Source organism: Hyla sarda, chromosome 1 (genome assembly GCF_029499605.1).
Source record: "Hyla sarda isolate aHylSar1 chromosome 1, aHylSar1.hap1, whole genome shotgun sequence".
In the NCBI taxonomy this organism is placed as follows: domain Eukaryota; kingdom Metazoa; phylum Chordata; class Amphibia; order Anura; family Hylidae; genus Hyla; species Hyla sarda.
In genome coordinates, this window is record NC_079189.1 from 423,350,544 (window position 1) to 423,368,213 (window position 17,670).

The following is a 17,670-nucleotide window of genomic DNA, read 5'->3' on the forward strand; positions in this document are numbered from 1 at the left end:
CTTCAGTATAATGGAGCTGTGTTGCAGTTACCTGTGCAGCTGGTGGCCAAGACATTTATGTGCACAAAAAGATAACAAAAAATTTATAAAAACAGCACTGAACCAGAACCACCGCCTCAGCAATATAACTGGTTGATGATTCTAATATAAGGTAAAAGCAACACCAAGTTGAATCTTACCTTATTATTATTTTTTTTTATGGATACATGTAATGCGCCCCATGACTTTCTAACGCCCTGCCCATATGACAATAATTATTGATTAGCTTATAATACATAGGTAAATAAGTAGATTGGTGGATAGATAGGTAGACAATTAAACTTCTTATAGACCAGTCAAATGGTTTTTCCCAAAAAAAATTATTTATGCATAATGCATGGTAGATTTAAAATCAGTCACATAATATCTGTACTGATAAGAAGGTGTTCTTCCTAAAAAGGTGGTCTTTTGGAGCGGTATATACACAAATTACACACATTACTTTTGTAAACCCTACTTGTTTTGTCGCGTAGTGCACCAGAATTTGACACGTCTTGCGCCAAAAAATTTAAAAACCTGACCAACTCTCCATTTTACTCAGAAAACCCAAAAGGGGCATGGCTAACTGGCAAAGGGGGTGTGGTCGCTTAAAAGGGGCGTCTCCCTGACATTTAAAAAAATTCCCAACATATTTGCAAAGGTTTCCACCAAAAATTAGGTGGATTTGAGTTTTGAAAAATGCCACAGCTCAGAGCAGGTATAAAAGAAAAAAAAAAAAAGAAAAATGTAGAGAAAAGTGCAAAACGTAGGGAAACATTAGTAAATACCGTAGAAAAATACTTGTAGGGAATTAAAACCCACAAATAAAACTCCACTCTTAGTAAATCAGGACCATTTCCTATCTATCTATCTATCTATCTCCTATCTATCTATTTATCTATCAAACCCCCTTATGGGAATGGAATGACGTGTAGCAAATAAAACAGCTTCTGACTGCTTTCCCATAATTATACCACCATTACAATTGGTACAATCCCAATAATTTTAATTGGAAAGCCAAAATGCATCATAAATTTTATGAATATGAAACAGTATAGAAAAAAACAGTAATGTTGTTTGATAGAATTATAGTACAGGGGATTATAAAACTTAAACCAACATCTGTTGAAGCATCACATCAAATTTAAAGGAGCTTTGCGTAGTCAACGTTACTCCTATGTAGAAAATACTATCGCCAGTTAGACAAATATTCAGCCTTTACCCACATATTGAAAGACCTGATTACAGTTTAATAGATTCATACACATTACTTAGCGACCACATTTTAATGGTATCCTTTATTGCTATACTACCAGAATGTTCTATACAGCTTACACCCAAGGAATACAGGAGGCATATCAAAACTCAAACAAATAAGCAAATGTTGACCCAGCTCATTGGAGCAAATGATCTGAAGGAGATGAGACTGGTGGCAGATTTGTTCGAGGTGATTGTTTTTTTTACAATGGACAGGCCATATTCGAGTACAGTGGGGATGTATAAATAATGGTGTATGAGGCATTCACTCAGCCATCATCTGTGCAAGCATAGATATAAAGAGCACTAAGGGAAAAGCAATGTGGTAAATATACAGAACAAGAAAATAAGATATTATCGCTTCTAGAAGTGGATGTGCTAGAAAACAGGTAGACGAAGCGTAGGAAGGCTTGTGGTGCCATGTATTGCAGTTTGGAAAATAATGCATAATGTGATATTGATGTGAGTTTTCACTCAGAGAAATTCATACAATTGTGTTTACATTGTATGGTACAGCAGATTAGGTTCGGGTTTACGTTTTATTTTCATTTCATGACTGCTTCATTCTCCTATTTAAAACGTTAAAGGAATGAATCATTATGTGTGTAAATGTCAGCATTATATGGTATTTTGTCAACATGTAAAATAATAACACATAGTGGTGTCTTTCAGTTACTGTACATTAAAGGAGAGAATTACTATTGATACAATTATACCATTAGGTTAAAGGGGTTATCCCCATAAGGTGATTTTAGTACGTACCTGGCAGGCAGTAATAGACATGCTTAGGAAGGATCTGCGCTTGTCTTGGGGATAAATGGCTATGTTGTGAGATTACCATAACGCTGTGGCTAACTTTTTGTGAACTTGTATTTCCTGTTTGACTTTTCTTTTTTTTACTACAAATCCCACAATTCCATCTTCCTCCCTCCCACACATCAGCCACCCCACCCATTGAAATATAAATGAGCTGCATCCATTTAAATCAGTGTGGTTTTCAATCAGGGTGCCTACAGCTGTTGTATTAGTTGCAGATTGATCTCTCTCCCACCAAGCGATTGCTCCACCCATTGAAGCAGACAGGCTTGCTGTCATCAGCTGACTAGTGAGTCAGGTCTCGGCCGCATTGCAACCTGGGAAAAATCTGAGACAACAGTCATTTTGTATGCTGATAAAAATAAATATTGGAGGGAAAATCACAGAAGAATTGGGAGAAAACCGTCACACACAGGTACAGATACAATATTATGAACTACACTAACTGTACAGCCCCTGTAGCATAGTCGAATAAAAAAAATTCCTGGAATACCCCTTTAAGGAGCACTTTGTTGCATACATGTCTGATATTTTTAAGTATAGTGGCAGGCAGTGTTATGGGAGAGTAGAAGGCAGGTGAGTGGTGTTAACCTGACCCTCCCCTAAGTACAGGTTAGGTTGCATTGATGCTTTTTGTTAATAGCACTGCACCCATTAGATCATTTAGATAATTTTAGACAATCTGCAAAGTGCATCTGAGTTTCAGGGTTGGGTGGGCCATAATGTATAATCTTGTAGGTAAATTTCACTTTGGGGCTATCCCCTATTGTTAAAGGGGTTCTCCGGTGCTTAGACATTTTATCCCCTATCCAAAGGATAGGGGATAAGATGCCTCATCGCGGGAGTTTCGTCGCTGGGGACCCCCGATCTTGCACGTGGCACCCCGTTTGTAATCAGTCTCCGGAGCGTGTTCGTGCTGGGTCTGATTACTGTCGATCACGGGGCCGGCGGCGTGTGACAGCTATCACGCCCGCTCCCGTAGGCTTGCATTGAGGGGCGGAGCATGACGTCACACGGGGGCAGAGGCGTGACATCACACGCCGTCGGCCCTGTGGTCGCCGGTAATCAGACCCGGAGCGAACACGCTCCGGGGACTGATTACAAATAGGGTGCCGCGTGCAAGATCCCGGGGGGCCCCAGTGGCGGGACTCCCGCGATCAGGCATCTTATCCCCTATCCTTTGGATAGGGGATAAGATGTCTAAGCACCGGAGAACCCCTTTAAAACTCTGCCCTTTTTTGATATGTCTTGTAAGTTTATGTAATTGGTATTTTAAGATCCTATGAACAGTTGGTAACAAATAAAAACTAAACTCAAATGTGCCTTTGTATATGTTTATTCCTACAGTGTACAAATATACAGATCAAGTAAATACAATGAGTTTGGTCAAATAATTTTAAGTAGTTGAAAAGCCACACTACATTGTTAAAATTGGAGCATGTGCATAGCTCAGTATGACTAACACATTTCTGGCATCTAACCTGCCCTTAGTCATGGTCACTGATAGTGTTGAGCGGCATAGGCCATATTCGAATTCGCGAATATTCGCGAATATATGTACGAATATTCGTCATATATTCGCGAATATTCGCATATTCTCGTTTTATTTTCGCGTATGCGAATATTGCGCGTATGCGAAAATTACCATATGTGAATATTGACATATACAAAATTAACACGCGCGTAAATTCGCATATGCGAAAAATAGCATATGCTAATTTTCACATATGCGAATTTTTGTATATGCGAATTTTCGCACGTCAGTCTCACACAGTAGTATCACAGCCTTCTTTACACCACACAAGCTGGAAGCAGAGAGGGATGATCACTGTGATGTGTACTGTGAAGAAAAAAAAAAAAAAATGAATATTCGTAATTACGAATATATAGCGCTATATTCGCGAAATTCGCGAATTCGCGAATATGCGATATTCGCGAATAATATTCGAATTGCGAATATTCGCGAGCAACACTAGTCACTGACTACGATAAAACATGCCCATGTTTGCATTACACAATATAATTAAAACTACCAGACCTAATAAATAAATAAAGCTATAACATATCAATGAATAGGGCTAAGGAAGTAATTAATATGTAGACATGTTTAACTAATTTAAAATCCTAAAAATGATCAGAGAAGTGGAAAATTACATTTTATTTAAATCTATTCATACCAATTGTTATTGTGCGACCTATTTTACTATGCAATACATATATTCCTATAGCCCACAACAGTGAAGAGATGCCCTTATATTGTAAAATATCCCAAACTTGGTTTCAATTTTTAAAAGTTCAATAGTCCAAAGACCAAGCAGTTAATCCGAAGACCAGCCATTAAAAAAAAAAAAAAAAATTTGAAGAAAATACTTTTGACAGGACAATTTAGGTTAGAAGCAGGAATAAAGGGGGTGAGTTTGTAACTGCATTTTGGAGGTTTAATGGGTTATTCCGGAGGAAAAAAAACTTTTTAAATCAACTGTTGTCAGAAAGTTATAGAGATTTGTAAATTACCACTATTTAAAAATATGTACAATTCCAGTACCTATCAGCTGCTGTATACTACAGAGGAAGTTGCGTAGTTCTTTCCAGTCTATCAACAGTGATCTATGCTGCCACCTTTGTCTATGTTTGGAACTGTCCAGAGCAAGAGCAAATCCCCATAGCAAACCTATCCTACTCCAAACAGTTTCTGGCACGGACAGAGGTGGCATCAGAGAGCACTGTGGTCAGACTGGAAAGAACTGCACAGCTTCCTCCGGAGCATACAGCAGCTGATAAGTACTGGAAGGCTTAAGATTTTTTATTAGAAGTAATTTACAAATCTGTTAAACTTTTTGGCACCAGTTTATTTGAAAAATGTTTTTTTATTTTTATTTTGCTCTGGAGTACCCCCTTAAGATGGCCTGTTGCAAATTTAATGAGGGTTTGCAACCCAGGGTATCACATTTTCGGGTTGTGAACCTGGTGACTTTTTGGCCCAGAATATGTTTTAACTTTTTTAACTTTTGTTGGCACCAAAAACAGAATTGAATGGCTAAAAAGAGAAATGGCTTTAAAAATTCATATTTGTTTCTCCAGGACCAACTTCAGTTTTGGGTAGTAAAATGCTACATCCACAATTCTATTATGTAATAAACTAAAGTTCACATATGAGATGACTGATTGTGTGTTGACCAAATATTCTAATCACCATTATACTGATTTCCTACCGTAACTCTGAGGTTTTCTTTTGCTTATGCCAGGCGCACAAAATGTTGCATGTGCGCCTAAAAAATTTTTTTGCAACTTTTGTGGGTACACAGCTTTACCAAAGCAGCTTTCAGTTTTTGCAGTGGTCACGAATGTATGAACTAATAATGTTGCACATAGGCGGAAAAAAAAAGTCACCAACTTAAGCCAAGTCTGACCTGTCTTAGGCTGGGTTCACATATGTCAGGCATCTGGCATAGGTGAACTCAGCCTAAAATTTGATGCAACTGATGCCACAACTGATGACAAGTTGTCATCAGTTGTATGGTATCCGGCGTCCATTGTTTCTACATGGCAGCAAGCTGCATTCCCCTGACCGTTGCCCCCTTTCTGTCCAACCATCCAATGTCAAAATAGAGGTGCTGGATGATTTAGAACTGTTCCATTCAAATGAATGGGATCAGTTCTAGCATCAGTTTCCCTCCGGTGCACGCCAAAGGGAAACTATGCTGGCCGCCTGATAAATGTGAACCCAGCCTTACAAAACTGCCTTTGGAGAGCACTTTTAAAAAGTTTCACAAAAAGTTCCCAACTGTGACTTCTTGTGCAGAAAAGTCACAGAGAAGATGAGACATATAAATTGGTGCGCCGAAGTGATTTATTGTTTTTTTTTTTGCTTCCGTGAGCCAAATTGAGAATATGATATAATCAAAACCAAAGCAAAAAAAATAAATAAAAATGACTTCAAAACTCACTTTCTGAAGACAAATGATAAATGTCCGCCTTTATCTTTGAAGGTCCCCATAGTCTGACTGTCCAAAGTGTATGGTGGTCTCCTGATATTGTAGAGAAGGTTTGGGCATGCAGGATGTTCATTTGCATTGGAACAGATAGTTTGGTCATACAGCTATTGAAGGTGTATGGCCACATATAGACATTATGATATCACAAAGCTTTTCTTCCATACAAGGTATTTTACCTTTAATTTAAAGAGAGATATGACAACATGTTATAGAGCAGTGTACTATACAACACTTAACTTTATTCCGTAGCTTTTTGTAATGAAAATTCAACAAGCCCATTTTACAGAATATAAACCATTTACTTTCTGTCAGTGTGAAACAATGTAAAATGTAATTGCTTAATTCAATTGTCTATTGGTGACATCTTGTCTTAGTTCATGCCTATTCCACCTAACTAAGCTGGTTTACTTTGGGACACTCCTTAAAGTGTTTTGTCTTTTGTTTGGAAAAAGAAAACAAATCTTACTGTCAGTCTTGACCTAGTACAACTTTGGATTGGTTTGTTTCAGTGTATGCACTAGGAGACTTTATTGGGCATATATGCCTGAAACTTCTTCATACACACACACACACACACATATATATATATATATATATATATATATATATATATATATATATATATATATCCATTCGGACAAAAGCAGCAGCACGCCGGTCTAGATGAATATGTGTCAGGCTTTATTCATCAGATACAGCTACATTTCGACTGTCTCACACAGTCCTCGTCAAGCCTTTGAGACAGTCGAAATGTCACTGCATCTGATGAATAAAGCCTGACACGTGCTGCTGCTTTTGTCCGACTGGTTATCTGTGGGAGCCCTTGACCCAGGCTTGGCCAGCTTGCACCCACATCAACCATTGGGAGTGCGGTTCTCTTTTGGAATATATAGATTTATCTATTTTTTTTTTTTTTAACGTTACCCACATTAACATATAGCTTATTATGCTACATAATGCTAATATGATGAACACAGGTTTTATTTTGATACATTTAAAGACCCAAACATCCTCATTGTTCTACTGCTGGAGCTGTGTTAGGCTTTTTTGGTAGCAATGAAGAACTGTAGTCTTCATTGGTACCACTTTGGAGTACATTTTGCTTTTAAATTACTTCTGCTATTCGGGGGACAGGATAAACAAGAACAGAAACCTGGCATTGTTATTCCCTTTCTTCATGGAGTTTACCATGCATTCTAAGTAACATAATATCAGATCATTTTGGATGTAGGGACACCAGTTTTGTGCATTCTTTTTTATTGTTTATATATTTTTTACATAGTACATCTTTAATTCCCCCAAACTTCTTAGATAGGCAATCCCTATTGACCTAAGCATCTAATGAGTTAGGTGGTTGAGATAGATGTTATGTCCAATTCTGCCCATTATAGGTGAGTGTCAGTTGTATAACACAGCAGGTGGTGGCATGGGTACAGCTCCTGAACTTACACCATCACAGCACTGTAATAGGGCTACGATCAACTGCCATTTTTACAATATACTATTACAGCAGAAGGAGGAAAGTCGTAATATTCTTTGGTGATGTTTTCAATTTCTAGATGAGTTCTTGTTGCATTATTGCTTCTAAATAATGTTATGGTTTGATGGAATTCCAAAGCCCTAAATCAGGCAGCAATTATTACTGTGTAAAAAAAATATTACAACGGGACTGAGCTGTAATACCACATTCTATAGACAAGTATGGAAAAAAACATTTTTGTTATTCTTGTACAACTCTATTTATCTATGAATCTAAATTTTAGCTATCTATCTGTCTATCTATCTATATTCTATCTTTCTATCTGTCTATCTATTTCAGTAGAATGGATATGAGAAATATTTGTTCTTATTTTATCTTTCAGACTGTAGAATAAGCCTTTGACCTTTTGTATTTCTCTTTTTAGTGAAGAAGCTGTAGTGCAATTCAGAAAGCATCCTTTCAAATTACATGACTGTCTAAAATGTCTTCAGGTGGTCTGATCTGTGATTTAGTCTATTACTGTCAGATTGGAAAGCTTAAGAAGCTAAAACACAAGCCAGTCAACAATTTAATGGGAGAAGGGACTACAGCTCTGTAGAAAGCTTCTATGATATAAATGTTTTTGTCGGATATTCTTCAAATCGTTTTAAAATCATATGACAAATCCTGACATATTTTATGCTTGGTAAAGATAATTACCTTGCACTTACATTTCAATCCTTTTGAATGTCAGTATTTTCTTTTATTAGAGGGGTGACATAAAATGTATATTAGGGTTCCATCCTTGCCCAACCCCAGCCTTTATTATTTGACTGTTTTAACATTATGCTGGCAGGTGACTGGTCCATTTGTATTATGCAGTTGCAGTGTATGAGAATAGTGGTAACTAAATATGATTCAATTGACTTGAAATAATTCTGATTTGCTCCAAATGTGAAAAAAAAAAATCAGATGAGTCCGAATATGATTTGTATGTAATTTGTTCTGGGTGAATCGATGCAGGAGCAGGGACTCCTGTCAAGGGAAGGAGTTTGTGTCCCTGTACTTACTGAGCAGTGAAACATATATTGTATGCCTGCTACTCAATTCACATTAACTTACACTTATAACACTGCTTAATATGTAGTTTTAATTGCACCCTATCACAGAGCACCATGGAAACTATGTAGAAGATCAGGGGCTTCTGTCATTTTAACAGGAGTCCTCTTTGTTGTACACTAAATAGTTATATGATTTGCATTGCTGCTTCCTGTCTTACCCATGAAGGTAAGTGGCAATGCCATGTGGCCACTAAACTCTTAAGGCCCCCTTCAGTTGTCTGGCATAGTTTCTAGAACTGATTCCATTCCCATAGATGCTAGAACTGATCCCATTCATTTAAATATGACGGTTTACAATCATCCAGTGTCTTAATTTGGATGCCGGATGGTTGGACACGCCGGATGGCACCGGACAAAGGGACGCAGCCAGATGCTACACAACTGATGACAACTGATGAATGTTGAAATCAGTTATGGCATCAGTTGCATCAAGATTTATGCTGAGTTCACCTATGCCGAATGCCGGATATATGTGAACTCAGACTAACACATGCTGGGCCTGACACTATCACCAGGCCAGCCAAGTGACTGTAAGGCCAAATTCAAAACAAATTTGATGGCTGATTTAAGTGAATCCCCCAGTAACAAATTTCAGGAGGTACATTCATCTCTAGTGCAAACTGTCGAGGGACTTTTTGGGTTTTAGCATCTCTTTTTTGGTCTCTAATTTGTTTGATGTGTCATACATTCTATTGGTAACCACTTGAAGCTTTATGTTTGCCTGCATACTGACATTTGGGTTTGTTGCACTTTATATTACATGTAGCAATTATAAACAAGATGAACATAAAAAAGTATCATTGCATTAAATCATACAAGCCCATATTTATCTAAATGTTTGAGAGAAAACTGGAAAGATGTTGCCTATAACAACCAATCACAGCTTAGCTTGTATATTTTAAGGAGCTAAGGAGGGAAAGTGAAAGCTGTGCTGTGATTGGATGCTTTGGGCACAATCTCTCCAGTTTTTCTTTCACACATTTTGATATAAAAGAGCCATAAAGCTAAAGGACATAGCTGTCGAGAGACTGCAGGGACTTTCAGAAAGACCTTTTTTTTTTATAAGTAAAAATTTGTCAGCAAAAAAGACCACCTGGTCCACCTAATCTGCCCTTATTTTCTTTTTATTTTTATCTTATGATAGACATGTGCTTATCCTTACCATGCTTATAATTCACTGACTGTAGATTTACCCACCACATCTGTTAGATGGTATTTTGCTATTCAGCAGCACTATGAGGGCTCTTTTTTGTGTAGCGGTCTAGACTACACCCACAGCCATTGATAAGTACAGTGTGAAGGACCAGTAGAGACAAACTTATTAAAAGATTCTCTACCCAAAAATGAGGGTAGAGGGTAAAATACGACACTTAGTACAGTAATCCAGTATTCATATAAATGTGTCCTTCCTTTTCTTTCCTTGTGGCTCAATATATCCTAAAATGTGTGTCACAAGATAACTAGCTTAGCAAAAATGAAGTATTGTTCTATGATACTCTGAGATATATATGATGTAGGTGTATGTGTGGGTGGGGCCTCAGAAAAGGGATGTGGCTTCGGTAAAACGGGTTGTGGGCAAAAATTTGGGGCATAATTCTGGTAAATAGTTTGGATTAGAATCCATAATTAAATTCAATGACATGCAAGATGAACATATCTGTTTCTGATGTCATATACATAAATCAGATTCCCTATACGTATACAATTTGTTTCATATTTAGTAACAATCTGTGCCAAATTTTGTGGCATATTTAATTGGTCGTAATTTAAAAAAAAGTCACATTTTTTAAAACTTTTTTTTCTTTAAATGGCTGAAAAATTAATATATATATATATATATATATATATATATATATATATATATATATATGTGTGTTGGTAACTTTTATGTGCAGTGTTAACCAGGCATAAGAACAACAACTGTGGCCCTCATTTACTAATCTAATCTCTAACCAGTGGTGATATGAAAGAAAACCCTTAGGTTAGAAATGCATGTGAATCCATGTTCAAGCAAGACAGAAAATATCAAAGCAGTTAAGGTTGCCCCTATTATGTCTTAGCGTACCAATATTTCGGCAGAAACCTACTGGAGACTTGAATCAATACTGGGACTAGCCGTGAATGTTCCTGCATCACACTATCCTGCTGCCTCATCTCAACAATACAGTAGTGGCAAACATTCATGGGTACCTGAGCTAGTGGTCCTCCAGAGGACCGTGTTTTGTACTCTGTATCCACATTCTATTTATTTATATCAAGAAATGTTGGGACATGGTTATCCCTTATTACTGATACACCCCTGATGCACCCTGTATATTGTGGGGGGATACTTGTTGGGTTGTTATTTAATTATTAAGAGGATTGTGTTTTCTGCCCTTGTCATTTAGCTACTGGTATCTACCTTATGACCGACTTCCATAGTAGGTTTCTGCCAAAATATTGGTACGCTAAGACACAATAGGGGCAGCCTGAAAGGGGTTACTATTGCCCTAATACATCTTATCCCCTATCCAAAGGATAGGGGATAAGATGTCTGATTGCAGAGGTCCTGCCGCTGGGGACCCCCGCAAACTGTCATTCAGCACCCACCTTTGCGAGCTCTCCGCAGCGCTGGAGGCTCCGAGTGTGCAGCATGATGACCATGGGGCCGGAGTATTGTGATGTCACAACTCCGCCCCCCTGTGATGTCACATCCCGCCCTCTCAATGCAAGTCTATGGGAGGGGGGGGCGTGACGGCCGCAGTAAATAATATATGGTGAGGGCTCCTTACCCAACCCTTGTCAGCTTTATTTAGCAGCAGGCAGCCGCCACTTCTAGCTCTCCATTGCCAGCTATTAACTACTTAGATGTTGCTGTCGTAGCTGACAGCAGCATTTAAACAGCATTAGGAGTGCATTATTGGTAGTGCAGTAGCTAGATTGTCTTCCCAAGATGTGATCAAATGAAGCTGATACTTTGTCATGGCAGCCCAAAACCTGTATAAAGCCATTGTGCTTGCTGTGAGCCTATGGCAGGATGCAGCAATAGAGTACCAATCTAACAGATTAATGTTATGCAACAGCATAGCAATAATTAGTATAAGGCTGGGTTCACACAGTATCAGCTCACAATGTATTTAATTTTATGCATGCTTTTTTTGTAAATTATTGAAAAAGGCAGCATTTTTAACAGTGTTTTTTTTTTTTTTTATCCCATTCAAGGCTATAAAAGCACTCACTAAATTAAATGGGGAGTGAACTTTTCCGCAGTATGAACCCGGCCTAAGCAAATCAATGATTGATTTTTGATAGTTGCCTATAAAATATAGCACAAATGTGGCAAAGAAACTGGTACAACTTTCCCTTTTACTTTTACAGTGGCATTTATATGTTAAAACATTACATAATACACACGTCACAAGCTGACAATAATAAAAACATGCTACAATGTTTGATTAACCATTTAAATGTGTTCCTTTTAATATAGTAGTTGATAGGCTACAGGAGAGTACAGATAAGTCTGGTCTTGAGTGAGACAGAAAAGGTGGGAAAGCTCATGTAAAAAAAAAAAACAATTCAATTGAATAGTGTTAAAACAGTTTGTAACATTTAGGATGTATTCACACATACAGTATTCTGCACATATTTGATGCACAGGATTTGAAGCTGCTGATTTTAATGTAAATTAACTGACTGAACAAACCTTCAAATCTGCAGCTTCAAAGGATACTGTACATGTGAATTGTGCCACTTTGTGTGGAAATAATTGTTAGGCTGGGTTCACACACAATATTTTGGTTAGTCTTTTTAGCCAAAACTAGTAGTGGGTCCAAAATACAGAAAAAGCTAAATCTTTTCATTTAAGCTTCTTTATCAGTTCCGCTAAAATACAGACCAAAATACTATGTGTAAATCCAGCCTTAACCCCTTAAGGACTCAGCCCATTTTGGCCTTAAGGACTCAGACAATTTAATTTTTACGTTTTCATTTTTTCCTCCTCGCCTTCTAAAAATCATAACTCTTTTATATTTTCATCCACAGACTAGTATGAGGGCTTGTTTTTTGCGCGACCAGTTGTCCTTTGTAATGACATCACTCATTATATCATAAAATGTATGGCGCAACCAAAAAACTGTATTTTTGTGGGGAAATTAAAACGAAAAACGCAATTTTGCTAATTTTGGAAGGTTTTGTTTTCACGCCGTACAATTTATGGTAAAAATGACATGTGTTCTTTATTCTGAGGGTCAATACTATTAAAATGATACCCATTATTATATACTTTTATATTATTGTTGCGCTTAAAAAAAAATCACAAACTTTTTAACCAAATTAGTACATTTATAATCCCTTTATTTTGAGGACCTCTAACTTTTTTATTTTTCCGTATAAGTGGCGGTATGGGGGCTCATTTTTTGCGCCATGATCTGCACTCTTTTTTGATACCACATTTGCATATAAAAAACTTTTAATACATTTTTTATAATTTTTTTTTAATAAAATGTATTAAAAAAGTAGGAATTTTGGACTTTTTTTTATTTTTTTTCGTTCACGCCGTTCACCGTATGGGATCATTAACATTTTATTTTAATAGTTCGGACATTTACGCACGCGGTGATACCAAATATGTCTATAAAAATGTTTTTTTACGCTTTTTGGGTGTAAAATAGGAAAAAACGGACGTTTTACTTTTTTATTGGGGGAGGGGATTTTTCACTTTTTTTTTACTTTTACTTTTACATTTTTTTACATTTTTTTTTACACTTGAATAGTCCACATAGGGGACTATTCATAGCAATATCATGATTGCTAATACTGATCTGTTCTATGTATATGACATAGAACAGATCAGTATTATCGGTCATCTCCTGCTCTGGTCTGCTCGATCACAGACCAGAGCAGGAGACGCCGGGAGCCGCACGTAGGAAGGAGAGGGGACCTCCGTGCAGCGTTATGAATGATCGGATCCCCGCAGCAGCGCTGTGGGCGATCCGATCGTTCATTTAAATCGCGAACTGCCGCAGATGCTGGGATCTGTATTGATCCCGGCACCTGAGGGGTTAATGGCGGACGCCCGCGAGATCGCGGGCGTCGGACATTGCCGGCGGGTCCCTGGCTGCGATCAGCAGCCGGGATCAGCCGCGCATGACACGGGCATCGCTCCGATGCCCGCGGTTATGCTTAGGACGTAAATGTACGTCCTGGTGCGTTAAGTACCACCTCACCAGGACGTACATTTACGTCCTGCGTCCTTAAGGGGTTAAAGGGGACATTAAAGGGGTACTCCGGTGGAAAACTTTTTTTTTTTATCAACTGGTGCCAGAAAGTTAAACAAATTTGTAAATTACTTCTATTAAAAAAATCTTTCTCCTTCCAGTATTTATTAGCAGCTGTATATTATAGAAAAAGTTCTTTTCTTTTCTTTTTTTTTCTGTCCACAGTGCTCTCTGTCTGTACCAGGAACTGTCCAGAGCAGCATAGATGTGCTATGGGGATTTGCTCCTGTTCTGGACAGTTCCTGATAAAGACAGAGGTGTCAGCAGAGAGCACCATGGACAGAAAAAAAAAAGAAATCCAAAAAGAAAATGACTTCCTCTGTAGTAAATAGCAGATAATAAGTACTGGAAGGAGAAAGATATTTTTTTATAGAAGTCATTTACAAATCTGTTTAACTTTCTGGCACCAGTTGATAAAAAAAAATGTTTTCCACTGGAGTACCCCTTTAAGCTTTTAAATACATATCCCCATTAAATGGACAGGGTCTTCCCAGTGAACCCTCTGCCTCCCCCTTTCCAATTTTTTATGTAATACACTCCAAGTCAGTACAAACAGAGAAATAACACAAGATACAATTAAAAAAATGCTGTCCAATTTGAAGGAGGAACTAAGCAGTTAAATCCATTGTTTTGTCAAAAAGAAAAATTCTCCACAGCTCTAACTACATGTACACTTATACACAGATCGCTATCACCGCCCACTTGACTACTTTGCCAAGAATGAGCAGAGATTTATTGAAATAAATGACAAGTTATCCTAGAACTTGTCCACCAAAACTTGATATCAGTCTGCTCAGTTCCTCCTGTCTATAACATGCTGCCTGCAGATTGGATTGTATTTTCACTGTGACAAGTTCCCTTTAAAACGTTGTGGATATATATACACTATATATATATATATATATATATATATATATATATATATATATATATATTGTTTTTTGTTTTTAAGGGTAGGGCTACTGGTCAGATCTTTTGGGTCTAACAAAACAGCCTTTAATGTAAAAATACAAAAGTATTAGAATGCATTAATACTATAATGCAATCAAAGGAATTTCTGTGATTTTTACAAAGCACAGAAAGGTCAAAATGCTCTTTATCCCAAGTAAAATGACTTTTATAATAACCACTCTGTGACCTTGACAATGTCATGATTTTCTAATGTCATAGGGAACATAGATTTCAAGCTATTTTCGATTAAATTACCATAGTCAAAGCTCATTATTTTGTGACAGCCGAAGAACACATTACTGATGTACAGATGCTCACGCTTTCAATGTTTTCCCTTTACTTCTCATTCCACTGGAATGCTTGATGTTTGAGTCAGCATTCTGCTTTAATTAAAACTAACTGTTTGGAACCTGGACCTCTATATACCCCCATGCATAATGTGCGCACCATATATACAGTAAAAGGAGATGCATAAGCCTGTAGTGTTTCTTACAGTGATTTATATTGACAACTGAAATAGTTTGTTAAATGGCTCATTATTTAATGTAATGTGTTATGTGTACATGGGGAAATATACTTAGATTATTATCTTAGTACTAATACCAAGAACATGGAAAGACAATTGTTGAAATAAATTATACTTCGCAAATTTAATGAAACTGTTAACATGACATAGTCCAGCTATTTAAAAAAATACTGATATGACATTTCAAAAATATTTTCTTTCCAAAAACATTTTTATATGCAGTATTACATACAGCATCTAGCCTATTTGATTCAACCATAACCTATTGTGCTTGTTTAACCCCTTAACGACCACGGATGTAAATGTAGGTCCTGGTGCGAAGGTACATTTACGTCCTGTACATGACCGCAAGCTTCGGAGCGATGCTCGCATCATGCAGTGCAGGTCCCGGCTGCTATCAGCAGCCGGGGACCCGCCGGTAATGGCGGACATCAGTGATCATGCTGATGTTCCCCATTAGCCCCTCAGATGCCGTGATCTATACAGATCATGGCATCTGCGCCAATGCACATGTCTAAATGAATGATCGGATCGCCCGCGGTGCTGCTGTGGGGATCCGATTATCTAAAATGGTGGATGGAGGTCCCCTCACATGCCTCAATCTGTTTCCTTAGGTCTTGGTGTGAGACCAAGCAGACAAGAGCAGAAGATAGCCAATAACAATGATCAGTGCTATGCCCTATGCATAGCACTGAACAGTATTAGCAATTTAACAGATTATATTAAGATGAAACTTTACAGTAGATAAAACAGATTTTTCCAGAACATATTGCCATTGCTAGATTGCTGGAAAAAAATGCTATCAAAGCTAATGCCAAGGAAGATTTAAAAAAAATGTCATCCATTCAGACCCTATGTCATCCATTCGGCTGATTCATTAAGAGACTTTGGCATCTTCTCAATGAATCAGGTGCTGCTGTGCCAGTTCCACCTGTCTAAGGATATACCAGGCCCCACGCAAAAGGTAAACATTTTGCCACCTCCACCAATGCCCATGACTGCAGATCTATGCTGCAGACTGAGTCCCTGTTTGTACTATGTGCACAAGACTTTACCAAATAGAATAATAATTCAGTGATCAAAATCTTCCATTAAAAAGAGATGTACTCATCATAAGCATTACACAACACACATCTTTCACCATCTCTACAGTTGTCGTTCTTGTGGGTGTGTACGTGGCCACAGGGCATGATGGGTTTGCAGTTTCAGCAGCTATTATACTTTTACAGTAATGAGAGAGCAGGATTCATCCTATACATGATATGCTGCTCTATAGGAGTGGCTATTTTCTTTTGTGATTTAGCCCCTGAGCAAGAGGCTGAAATGCAAGCAGGTGAAAAAGGGGGCCCATTCAATATGTCTGAACACCATCAAACATATTGAATGGACCCCCTTTTGCACCTGCTTGCATTTAAACCTCTTGCACAGGGGCTAAATCACAAAAGAAAATAGGAATGAATAGTGGTAAGATTCTTTAAGATAAACTGGTACATGACAAAGTAATGTCATTGCGATACATTGTTACTGTTTGTTTAGGTGGGTACTTGCATTGTATTATGTTGTTGTATTGGGCTGAAATGCTACATGATAAACAATATTGCCCTCTACAGGCCATACCATATTAACAGACCCAGTGAGTTGACAATGTTTTTTTAACTACATTTTCTTTGGAATTTTTCTTTTATTTGTTATTTTCTCCTAAATACAGAAATACAATTGCAAAAATGTGTCAATATTTTTTGTAAGTATATAAGAGGAACAATCTTTTAGGCTTTATTATTTTGATTTATTTATTGATTAACTGGAAGTTTCTAGAATATAATGAAAGTGTTTGTTATTTAAATATGTTATTTATCTAAGACAGAAACTTCATGAAGTCAGCACTCTTGGAAATCTTGTTTATTGCAACCAGGCAAAAATACAAACACATTAAACCATGAAGCAGGGATGACACGTTTCAGATGAGCTGATCCTTTTTTGTAATCCAAGGGACACATTTTTATCCCCTTATTACCTGTTCATATAACATCCACAACTATGAAACAATGAAGTTAAAGACTAAAGAATTAAATTAATTATATTTAATAATGGAAAATAAGGTATATTTTGCAGTTAAGACCGTTTGGCTAAGAGCAATAGGTAGATTCAAAAGACCTATGTGTTTCTGAATACACTCAGCCAATCACCAACTCTATCATCAGGCTTCTTCACATTCTCCATGCCGAATAAGTACAAGGTGGAGATGTTTCCCATGTATGGGCATCCCTATAGT

At 37.5% G+C, this 17,670-nt stretch overlaps 1 long non-coding RNA gene across 2 annotated transcripts in view; it reads left to right on the top strand.

The window, feature by feature from the left end:
• Window positions 1-17,670, top strand: part of LOC130281827 (uncharacterized) — a 61,100-nt gene that overhangs the window by 5,209 nt on the left and 38,221 nt on the right. The gene's annotated exons all lie outside the window — the stretch shown is intronic.